Here is a 13,107-nt window from a genome sequence, read left to right as displayed (position 1 = left end):
TACCTTCCTGTTTGTGGTTAATATGGTTTTTCCCATAAATTCCCATTCTTAGCTACGTATAACTCATTATTTATAGCTACAAACAAGTGATTGACTGCACTGCAGGTGTAGCTTGGATTATATGCACAAAGTTCAGGGGCGTAGGGAGGGGGGGGTTCCGGGGGGTTCAGGAACCCCCCTGTAAAATTTAGACTTCTGCAAGCAGGATCCTAACACACCATTTAGTGTGGCAGGACAAAATGAGTGAGCAATATAGTGTAATGGCACAGCACAACAATTGATAAAACTGACATTCATCTCTCAGGGAAGGATTTACAGAGGTAACATGAGCCCTCTTCAAAACTTGTTAAAAAGATCGATATACTCTAATAGAGCAGTCAGATATATACTCTAATAGAGCAGTCAGGTATATACTCTAATAGAGCAGTCAGGTATACTCTAATAGAACATGCATGTAAATATCCAAGTCCATATGAAGTTTTTCAGACATTCCAACATTAAATGCAAAACTTAGCATGACCTTATACTGCTATAGCTTTGGTATGCAGTGTTTAAAGATATAGAGCTCCAGTAATTTATCACTTGTGTTATGCAAAATGAATTCATGCTATGCATATTTGTATAGTTATATTGTTTGATCGTCATTTGTATCAGTGGATTCATGGCTCCTATACCACAGTGAGATATAACCATCACTTACAGATTACTAGCTATATGTGTCTCTATGTGTTATGCTGTCTGCTTCCACTAGGTGACTTTATCTAGTACTACAGTACCTTCATCCCAGGGCCACTTAATGCATCATAATTAATGTACTTTTTGCATAAAATATAGCGATTTGCTGAGTTTTGATTTATTAAAATATTGAAAGTCTCTCAGCGGCTGGGGGCTGTGCCCCCAGACCCCTGCTTCTAGTAACTCAATGCTAGTGCTGGAATCCCCCTTCATAAAATCCTGGTTACGCCCCTGCAAAGTCTATCATAATGAAAACATCAACAGTGCAGCTATGGGGATCAGTTATGGGTATAGAATGTAAAGAATAAGATTATAACTCAGAATATATATAGCTGCAGTATTAAAGCAACTGCTATAATCATGCTATGAAATACATATACATTTTCAGTTAAGCCTTATAGCATGCATGTGTACTTATGATCATGGATTCATTGAGTGCTGTAGCTGAAATGGTAGCTCTTGTATTTACTGAAATTGTTATAAAAGAACTGACTGAATTGGTTATAGTCAATGGTAGTTGTTTCACTCATAGCATTATACACCAAGTGTTGGTGTCATAAGATCTAGTGGCATATGTTAAAGCTGGCACACCCTCTGTTAAGTGAGTTACTAATGGTATTACAAACATGTTATACTACTTATTGTGCAGTGTGCTTCCCCTAGGTGTGTTAAATTGTTGTTGGTTTTCACCCACACAAGAACTAAGGGAATATTGGCTGAAACATATATCTCATGTTGAAGTTTGCTGATTGTGTGATTATTTTTATTACTCCCACTGAGTGTAAGGTGAACAAATACTGAGATGATACTTTTCACCTTTTGGCAGTGATATAAGTTACATGATTAGATTGCAACTTATACATAAGTCCATCAAAGTGTCCATGTGTTTATAACTGTAATGTACGTACACCTGTGTATGATGGATGATTGCTACCCTTGCTACCAACCACCTTGTGGTGACCCTGGTAACACACCAGCCCACTTGTGTGACTACTGGCAGTAAACCTGTCTGACTTCACAGTGGAGACCAGGCAGGTGTCCTTTGTGGTAGTCTTGCTATCCAACATGAGCTATAATATACTTCATGCTTTTAGCACAACAGAGCTGTGGAACACCATCCAGATCAGATAAGGAGATTCGGGGGCCCAGCTACGTATTGTCCAAGGCAATTTCACCCTAAATATCTTCTGCATGGTACTCAGAATCTCTAGGTCAAGTGGCAAGGCAGCTTGAAAATGGTGGTGAAGGGAGGAGTTTATTCTTGTACAAATGTATGTGTGTTTGCACAGAGCATTGATGTTCATTTTAAAGACAGATTGCTTAAAAAGTAAACTCTATATTTGATAGGGGAAATGAGACTTGCAGATGTAGCTGAACTCAGGAAACCCCAAAGAATACATGAAGTAAATTCCAACATATGGTAGGTACCGCTTTGCATACTGAACTGTCTTTTTAAGGTTGTGTGCACATGAGTGGCATTGTTGTTGACCACTCTTACACCACCTTCATGATAAAAAACCACAAGTGGTCACTTAATTAATTTGATATGAAGTTTATTCAGCCTAACGTGACTATGGTTAAGGCTACACACTTGATTTCTTCACTTTTCAACATCACTTCAGCCTGAGACTTGCCTTTTTACCAACCCTGGTAGCTATAATGCATGCATCATCATCATAGGTATTAGAGCCAAGGAAAGTTTCTTTGGCTCCAATATCTATACTTACCTTTGCCCTCCCTTGTGTCCCATTTCTTTCTCCACTACTGCAGTTTCACAGTAACGCATCATTGCTTCAGTGCATGCTGGCTATCATGACAATAACTGATAGACATACATACCTTTTGACTTGGTCACCACATATATCAAAAATAATGGGAAAAGCATTCAGAACTTTAAACATTCTCAAGAGAAACGTAAGTATGTAATTGTTCTACTGATGTAAAAGCAGTATCATAATTCAATAGTATGGGACCTGCATGTTTACAACAGTAACATACACAAACTTCAAAGAAGAGCAGCAAGATGCCGGGGTATTAAATGATTATAGTAGATATAGGTCAGTCACTTCAATGCTCCAATATTTTTCTTCAAACTTGACATAAGATATATATCTAGACTACGCAGAAACGTTTTACAAAGCACTCCACAACCAAACTCCTATATCTATTCCTACCAATTATCTTCCAATAACTAGGGAAACTGGCCAGGCAATGTCATCAGCATCATTTCATACTTCCAACAGCATTATACCAAAAAGTGTTTTTTTTCCTGGCAGAACATGCAGTACAAGAATGAAACCCATTACCACAATTCCTAGATGACTTTGACTTAATTTCTATTAACATTTCAAATTACTGTATACCATGCAATGTATTAAATGTATGATTTTTTTTCCTTTCTTTTTTCCTGCATTGCTGACTGCTCTAAATAAGGATCATCGGCAATTTCTATAGTGACTGGATATCTCACATTTGAGTAAGGACCATAGAAATAAAGATACAACTGCAACTAAACTAGTGGATACGTAACTACAGCCTATTTATTTTATATTTGCTATACTGCATTCCCGCATGTGCAAAAATCTAGCACCTTTTTGTTTAATTACCTTTTTGTTTCATTTTCTGGACTTTTTGGTAGCAACTTTGTTTTTGTTGTTGTTTTTTTTACACTTTCTGGACTTTTTGGTAGCGTGACCTTTTTGTTTAATTACCTTTTTGTTTCATTTTCTGGACTTTTTGGTAGCACCTTTCAGTTTTGTTTAATTTTTTTACATTTTCTGGACTTTTTGGTAGCTAGCACCTTTTGTTTAATTTTTTTTTACACTTTCTGGTAGCACCTTTTTATTTGATTACCTTTTTGTTTCATTTTCTGGACTTTTTGGTAGCACCTTTTTTGTTTAATTTTTTAAAGAATATTTTCTGGACTTTTTGGTAGCACCTTTTTGTTTAATTTTTACAGTTTTTGGACTTTTTGGTAGCACCTGCTTGTTTAATTATTATTTCTTTACAGAAATTGTAAATAAGAATGCGGTAAAGAATTATACAGCAAGCCGCTAGAGTTCTACTGTTCCATGGCACCATTGCTCATTTCCAATCCACTCAGTATACTATAAAATGTTAATAGTCCACACAAATAGTTATGATTTGTTCAGCATCAAGAAATATTTAAAATGAATCATCTAGCTACACATAGAGTAGTCAGTACCATGCAGTCTAGTGTACTGTAATAGTACAAGCATCACCCTGCGATAAGTACACTCACTCCCCAAAGGTATATTAATAACTCTTCTTAACTTATTGATACTTCACACTAATAATTCCATTGCTTAACTTGTTGATAGTTCACACTAGTATGATTGTTTAGCAGGCATTAAAAAAATTATTTATTTATGTGATCCCTTTAGCTAGTACAATGCAAAATTAATGTCTCAGTCTTTTGGTATCGTGTATTAGGCGTTTAACAGCTGAAAAACAATGGTGCAGGCCTCGTACACTACCAGGAATAGCCTATCGCTTCAAGTTGAAAGGGGGCGTACGCGAACGAAAATGAAGACCAGCTTTGAGGCTTTGTCGAGAGAAAAAAACACGATATAGTCAAACTATAAAACAGTTTAGAAGATACTTCTGTGCGTAATATGTTGGTAAAAGTGGTTTGTTTAACAAGCGCTTCCTTAGCAGTGCTTCCTTAGCAGTGCTTCCTTAGCAGTGCATAGCAACGCAATTGAATGAATTACGAAAATTTCATGAATTACGAAATACGAGAATTAGCTAGCAATATTATTGCACAACCCAAAACTACATAGTTAGTTAATTCATAGTTAATTCTAGATGAGTTAGCTACGCAGATGCATGGCGCCTGGTTATTAGAAGTAGCACAACATCAACTTGTTTCAGTTTGGACTATAAAACTGTGCGAAGGATCGGGCGCCGCCAGACTACAGCTATAAGTATGTCAACTTTTGATCCCCTACTTAACTAAGTTATGGCTAGCTATACTACACTGTGACTGAGAAGTGGCTACCATTGACACAGATAGATGCATATAAATTTTCTTTTTTCCCTTCTACTATAAAATTATGGAATCAACTCCCTGTAAATGTAGTTAATTCCCCTACCACCATTAATATTTGTAATAATTTAAGTAACCTCTATCCCCTCTGTTTTTTTTTTGTGGCAATGCAAGGAATCTCTATATAACACCTGTGCATTATAATCTCTTTGATTTTTGCACATGCGGGAATGCAGTATAGCAAACTATTTATAGTATAAAATAAATTAATTAATTAATAGGCTGTAGTTACGTATCCACTAGTTTAGTTGCAGTTGTATCTTTATTTCTATGGTCCTTACTCAGATGTGAGATATCCAGTCACTATAAAAATTGCCGATGATCCTTATTTAGAGCAGTCAGCAATGCAGGAAAAAAGAAAGGAAAAAAATCATACATTTAATACATTGCATGGTATACAGTAATTTGAAATGTTAATAGAAATTAAGTCAAAGTCATCTAGGAATTGTGGTAATGGGTTTCATTCTTGTACTGCATGTTCTGCCAGGAAAAAAACACTTTTTGGTATAATGTTGTTGGAAGTATGAAATGATGCTGCATGATGACTGACATTGCCTGGCCAGTTTCCCTATAGTTATTGGAAGATAATTGGTAGAAATAGATATATAGGAGTTTGGTTGTGGAGTGCTTTGTAAAATGTTTCTGCGTAGTCTAGATATATATCTTATGTCAAGTTTGAAGAAAAATATTGGAGCATTGAAGTGACTGACCTATATCTATACTATAATCATTTGATACCCCGGCATCTTGCTGCTCTTCTTTAAAGTTTGTGTATGTTACTGTTGTAAACATGCATGCAGGTCCCATACTATTGAATTATGCATGATAATGCTTTTACATCAGTAGAACAATTACATGCTTACGTTTCTCTTGAGAATGTTTAAGTTCTGAATGCTTTTCCCATTATTTTTGATATATGTGGTGACCAAGACAAAAGGTATAGCTAGTATGACAAAAGTTAAGTGTCTTACTCTCAGCTACACTAATATGGCAAGAGTTAATGCTGCTATGTGAAAATCTCATGACTTACAGGGCACAATCACAATCTTAAGAACTCCTCCAGACTGTATTTCAAGTTTTATTGAATGCTGTGTTATGGAAATGCTTACACCAACTACGACAACTGGGTATAGCAATCAAGCCCATGCCAGATTCTGAAGTTGCATATGTCACACAACTGATGTTTGAAATAAATTGTTGCCTTTGCTAATTCTTGATCAGCATAAATTCTTCAGGTCCATCTTGGAAAGTGCATATGCAAATTGATTACTGGGCTGTATATTTCTGTGACAATCTTTGTTCTGACAGAGATCTAATCATGCATGCCATTATGACCACAAGGTAATTCATGGTCATCTTATTCTAGCTATGACATATAATATACATGCTTGTATTTTTGTACATTAGCTCTAGCTAGCTAGCAGTTAACTGATATTCCTGTATTAGTTTGAGTACAACTATCTGAATATTGATTTCGTACGTGACCGTACTAATAGCACGTGGGCTATTCGTACGTGCCCGTACGAATATAGCACTGAACAGCCTAAAATAAATTACACAAAATCAGTTTTATCGAGGAAGGTAATACAGCAATCTCAGTGTAACGCAGTGAAGGGTCATTGTTTTATTTTAGAAAACGTACGTGATAAGTCTAGTGAAGTTGTATGCACCAATTAATGAAGACCAAATTACAACTTTGTTTCACCCCGAATCTCAAGTGCCTTGAGAAAACAAAGTACATAGCCTTGAAGCCTACAGGGGCGGATCTAGGATTTCAGAAGGGGGGGTGCTAACATGGACATTTATATATGTAGCAAGATAGTTGATACAACTAGTGTGAGTACACTGAGCATGCGGAGTGAACCTCTATCCAGGGAGTCTGGGGGCATGCCCCCACAGGAATTTGGCCTATTGAGGTTAAATTTGGTAGAAATTTTTAGTGAAAAATGAAGTCACTTTGTTTATGTGATACCATTATTCCTCTACAGCTTGTCAATATAACTAAAGGGCGCAGCCATGTAGCTAAAATTCGATCTTAGACTAACATCTTAAAGAACCAGTAGTGGAAACATATAGGTATCAGCTGCACATGATCAAATTTAGTGTTTTGAAGTAGCTATAGCATAATTTACAGTCTCACGACTTAAACTACACTAGCTGTCCAAACAGTAGAGAGGGTAAGTGGAAGTGGAGAGGGCAAGTAGACTGACTCACCAGTGTAAGCATATAGTGCATGTGCACTCAGCTGTATATAATTCTCCAGCTATAGTGCTGCCATTGTTCTAAAATGCAGGTACCATTGAATGAGTCTGGTACAGAAGATCATATCTACAGTGCTGCATGCTGGTCACAGTGGAAAGCAGGTTAATTATGATGACTTAGATATGACTTATTATATAGTTATACAACGCCACGAGTGCTCTGCCTGATATAAACGCACGAGCCTGAGGGCCGTTAGGTTATAATGCACTCGCTGCGGTCTGCAGCAGTGCAATATACAAATTATGGCACTGGTGGTGCCTTTGAACTGCCCACGCAGAGTGGTACATTATATAGTTATACAATGGCCACGAGTGCTCTGCCTGATATAAACGCACGAGCCTGAGGGCCGTCAGGCCCGAAGGCAAGTGCGTTTATACAGGCAGAGCACGAGTGCACGTTGTATAACTGTTATGTACCACTCACCTAATAGGTGGGGAGAGTCTCACAAGACAGCTGTAACACTTATAAAGGCCAGGTTTCTAACATCAATTGTGGGTAACCAAGCAGGACGTTGCAATGACGTTCTCCCTGCAGCACTGCAGCCACCTGAGATATTGAAAGCTAGTACGCTATGGGTTATATCACTAACCTGCATTCGCTGTTCGACTCTCATCATGTAGTGCTCAGCATGCCAGCGTGATCACTCAATCGCCATATAGACTAAGCGCCAGACTAATCGCGATAGTGCTTCTCTCGAGCGAAAAAAGTAGCTAAATAGACGTTTTAAGTAAACAAAACCTAACTACTAAACGATACTAGTCTAATTCTTACTATTCACACTGTCTAAACTCGAATCTGGTAGTATGACAAAACTGGTTACCACAATCGAACGTAAAGGTTAGTATTATTTAGAATATATTTGTTTTATTGAGTCATTGTCGAAGTGGACTACAGTTTAATCTGGGCTAAGATGGCACCAGACTAGTAAGGTGTATAAGTACATTTATATATATATGTTGTGGCCATCCATGTTGGCTTTTTCGATCGCCATTGGCTGCTTGTAAACATTATACGTATTGGTGACGTTATGGCCCACAATCGACCTTTACATGTCAGGCTATAAAAGAATTCGAGTGATCTGTGAAGTGTCTTTCCACCTATTAGGTGAGGTGTCGTAGTGGTCTTCGCCACCGGCACTTGTGCTATGCTGCACAAAACTGCAGCCAGTGCAATATATGTATATTGCACTGCGGTGCATTATAACTTATAATGCACTCGTTGTGGTCTAAAAACCGCAACCAGTGCGTTATAAGTTAGGCCACACCAAGTCAAACCTTAGTTCCTGGTCACCCGCCCGCATGGTAAACCTGAAACCCTAGTTTATGAGGACTAATATTAATATTACAGGTGCTTAAGTGCACGTGACCCAGCAAGACACTTATTTTTTACTGCAAAAGATCGATATACTCTAATAGAGCATTCAGGGATTCCGATAGAGCAGTCACACTACTCTTAACTCTAATATTAGGTATATATTAGGTATATATGCCACACTAATAAAATGTTTCTAACTATAGCTAGTTTTGTCCTTGATTATATAGCTGTTCAGATTATAACTGTTACTAATGCTTCTGTAACCAAAGTAATTTCAGTAGCATAACTACTAGTCCATGCAGATGGGCCATAGCTTTAACTTTATAATTCAAATGTAGTCCTCTAATGATTAGTCTAATTCCTTATCACTGAACACTACAGGGTATGGAAAGCCGGCAACATTCGGTGAGCTTAAACTTAAACTTTTCCATAACTAAAATTAGATTGGCAAGTAGAAACCCTTATAGTTTAAACATTCCCAGATGATCACTAAAAAATAGTAGTCTGGAGCACTCAATGACTCAAAACTTTGACAGTTACTTTTCTCAAGGTTACTGAATAGAGGGCTGGAAACACATAGCTAGTGGGCTAAGACTTTACATTTGAATGAAGAATTTCTGATGTGAAAATAGAAGTTAAATTTCATTGTGTATCATGATCATATGAACAACTTAGCTATAAGTCATAGTAATACTTTCCTGACATAGCTAATGAGACATTTATTTCACTTGGAAAGCATAAGTAGCTACATGAGCAAAACATTTCCTATAGTATATTCTAAATAAATAAATAAATATATACGTACTTAAATGCTATACATCAGTGTATAGCTAGCCATGATCCATCAACAACTTTCCTAGTGCATTTTTTGCCGAAGCACAACTACTTATGTTGTTGGTTAAGTATAAAATCAACATGAATTTGCTAAATTGAGCAAATAATAATACCATACAATATATTGTCACAGTAGAGTCTATAGTCCTGAAGTCCTGATCATCCGCCCGCCCACATCCATTTGTAGGCTTGGGAGTGACCAGAAACTAAAGTATGACTTGGAGTGGCCTTATAATGCACTCGCTGCGGTCTGCAGCAGTGCAATATACAAATTATGGCACTGGCGGTGCCTTTGAACTGCCCACGCAGAGTGGTACATAATTACATATACTACATCATAAAATTTTTTTGCATTATGATAGGTTTATGAAAGGCTGCAGAGGTTATCATTGTCACTGTCTCACAAGTCAGCCACCAGGCTTGTGACAACTTTAGGAAATGGTCATGACAATGCAGTCAAAGATTGGGCCAATTCTTACCTACCAGACCTGCAAAGCCAAGAAGAGAGTATTTTACCATCATACATTGAGCAAAGCAGGAGTTACACAGTAGAGGTAGATGAAGCTGACAGACAAGATTCGGAAGAGGATGATGAGCTTAGTGACACTTCCTCTCAATTTCAAGTGGTGAATATATAGCTATAGCAGTGATAGTGATGATAGCTTTGATGATGAAGATGTGTGCATTAGTAAAATGAGCCAAATGCCTGTGGTCCCCTTAATAGCACGTCATCCCCAAGTGTTGGAACCATGCCACCACATAACATTATTACCTGGATTGCCAATAGCGATGAAGCACAAAGGCTCGTCTTGTAGGTGACAACATCGACAAGAGTATTAAGAAGTGTCATTTAAGATTAGACAGATGAAATCAATCAGTTCATCATTTCCATGCATACACAGTAGAAAATCGCATTGATGTGTCTGAGTACTCAGACAAGACTAACAAGACCTCTCAGAGGTTACAGATATTGAGCATGCTGCAACTTCTGTGCTACCCAAGTGCATAGATTGAAAGACAACATTGCAGTCTTGGTTTCTAGAATTTTGTTTAAATATCTTATTTTTCAATTTATCTTTTGACAGAGTCATTGAGTGGCATATAACCATAGATAATAAATACCTCCGGACACGGGATAGGAAACCACTGTTTTTCACACCTACAGTTCACGCCTTGCAGATGGAAACCGAACGCCACAATCACTTTGTACGAAATGGATGCTTCACATGCTGCTGCTATTGGACCAAGTTCTGAACCGATTAGTTTGCTGCAGAAAGTTATTTCAAGCGTTTTAAATGATGATGGATTTACAATACCGACAGAAGAATGTAAGAGATGCTTAGTGATAGCGAAGTCTCTTGAAGAATTGTTTCATCAAACATCGCCCAGCTGTCATAGTCACGTGAAATGGTTAGCTGACCAGTTGAATAAACTTATAAAAATATTGCTAAAAGGCGAGGGTCCAGGTTAATTAATGAAGAAAAGCTCTGGAGCACTTATTACAAGTTGCGTACCTCGGCTTCATTTGAGCAAACATGGGAAAGTTTTTGGACACACACAAGTTGGCAAAGGAACCCTTGTTGTATCAGCATATAACAGACAAGGTTTTTGAACTCTGTATAAAGAACAACATGCCAACTGAAACTACTAGGGTAAGCGATGAGTCTGATGGCCAGCAAACATTAAGCTTTGAAGAGGAGAATGCGTTACGTTATGTGGGTGGCTATGCCATAAGAAACTTATTGGGGCTCTGGATGGTGGTATGTGTACTCCCGGACCCCCTGGAAATCATTGGAAAATGGCTATCACAAAATTGAATCTAGAAGCTATTTTTAACCAAATCTGGGAAGAAGATAAATGAGTTCAGGTGGAAGTAATTTTAATTTGAATGAGTTCAGTTGGAATTAATTTTAATTAAAAAAACAGAACTATACACTGTTTCTTGTTATTGGATTTTAAGAAAATGTATAATAGTGGCTTGTCAAAGAGAATAAAGAGTGAATAGTTAATTGAATGTAAGGTCAAGGAGAATATTTAAAACACAGGATTGTATCTACTTCATATGTAGCTACTGTTCTGAAGTGCAGGTTGCTATTTCAATCTAACTTTTATAATGATGGATCCATCCATCATTATAATTGTTTTACAACTAGTCTACAAATACAACTAGTTTTTGGCCTCAACTAACCCCTTTTTAGCACACAATGATCATAACAACATAAATGCTGCAGTATCATTTAAGCTTAAAGTTGAGCTTCAAGGGATTTGATAGTGCAAATTCCAAAGCTGATAGATTTATACAAATGTAGCATTGGATTTGATCAAGCAAGGGAAACAAAAATGAACAGTTCTCAGATGTTGCAGCCTTGTGAACTTTATAAAAGCTATGAAATTCACTATTATATAAGACTACTGTTTTACTCGCAAGAGAAGCATTTCAACCCAAGAATCAAGTTTGTAGCAGAGCCTTAAAAAACTTAAACTATTTGACAGAAAAGGTTATTTTCAGAATAGATTTTCAATTAATGATGTTTAATAATACAATTTATAGTACATTAAAAGCATAAATCTTTTTAAATTACCTGAAGTGATTGGTATATGGCAGGATGTTTGGTAGCTACAATGGTGAGGGTAGCAGTGCATAGGTCTAGAAGAATACATTTAATTTTAGCTTACACTCTGGTAACCTATAGTTTTAATGTTGGGTGTTCTATTAGAGTAGTTGACTATTCTATTAGAGGATTTTGGATTTAGCAACTTCTAAGGTAAGACTTACTCCAAAAGTATAATTTTGAACCGCTCTTAGTAATTCTTGGATAAGATTAGCTATTCCCCTTGCTCTTTCCATCTTTTCATTGCCCATACATGTGTATAAAATGCACCTGTACTACAGCTTCTAGAAGTTTCTTAGCTTGCTCATTGTAAAATTTTGGAGGGGGGTGCTTCAGCGCCCCAAGCACCCCCCCTAAATCCGCCCTTGGCCTACATGAAGGACAACCTGAATATCTAACGAACCCCAGTGAACTCCATAGTTTTTAAACCAGGCGCAAGCCCTTTCGGCCGGCTGTGGGCGTGCGCCTGGTTTACTGAAATTGTTTTCGTAAAAGTGTGTGTGTGTGTGTGTGTGTGTACCTATCTATCTACCTGTTTGTCCGTACGCACCCACGTGAGCAAAATCGTTTAATAACGGTAAAAGCAGCTTTTACGTAAGAAGTAAAAGTGAAATGAAGTCTGTATTAAACTTCTGCACAGGTGAACTTTGCTCTGAGGTGGTTTCTTTTCGGCGGACTGAAATACGGGTGTGGTGAATTTCCTCAGACTACCTTCCCCTTGAGGTTTTCAGGCATTTAGCAACTGAAAAACAATGGTGCAGGCCTCGTACACTGCCAGGAATAGCCTATCGCTTCGAATTGAAAGGGGGCGTATCCCTTACGTACGCGAACGAAAATGAAGAGCAGCTTTGAAGCTTTGTCGAGAGAATTTGTGGGAAAAAACACGTTAGTCACACTATAAAACAGTTTAGAAGATAGTTTTGTGCGTAATATGTTGGGTTTATTTAACAGACGCTTCCTTAGCAGTGGATAGCAACGTAATTGAACGAATTACGAATATTTCATGAATTACGAAATACGATAAATAGCTAATTATATTATTGCACAACCCAAACTACCCTATTGTAAAGTAGTAATACATAGTCGATTAATTCATAGTAGTATATACTGTCTATAGTTATTCCAGATGAGCTAGCTAGCTGCATGGCGCCTGGTTTTTAGAAGTAGCACAACATCAACTTGTTCAGTTTACTATTGCGACTAGTGAGGGTCTCGTGAAATACCAAAGAAAAGAATGCAATTAAGAGCAATATAATCATTTAATTCATATATTTAAGCATA

Source organism: Dysidea avara, chromosome 8 (genome assembly GCF_963678975.1).
Source record: "Dysidea avara chromosome 8, odDysAvar1.4, whole genome shotgun sequence".
Taxonomy (NCBI): domain Eukaryota; kingdom Metazoa; phylum Porifera; class Demospongiae; order Dictyoceratida; family Dysideidae; genus Dysidea; species Dysidea avara.
This window is presented reverse-complemented; position numbering follows the sequence as displayed.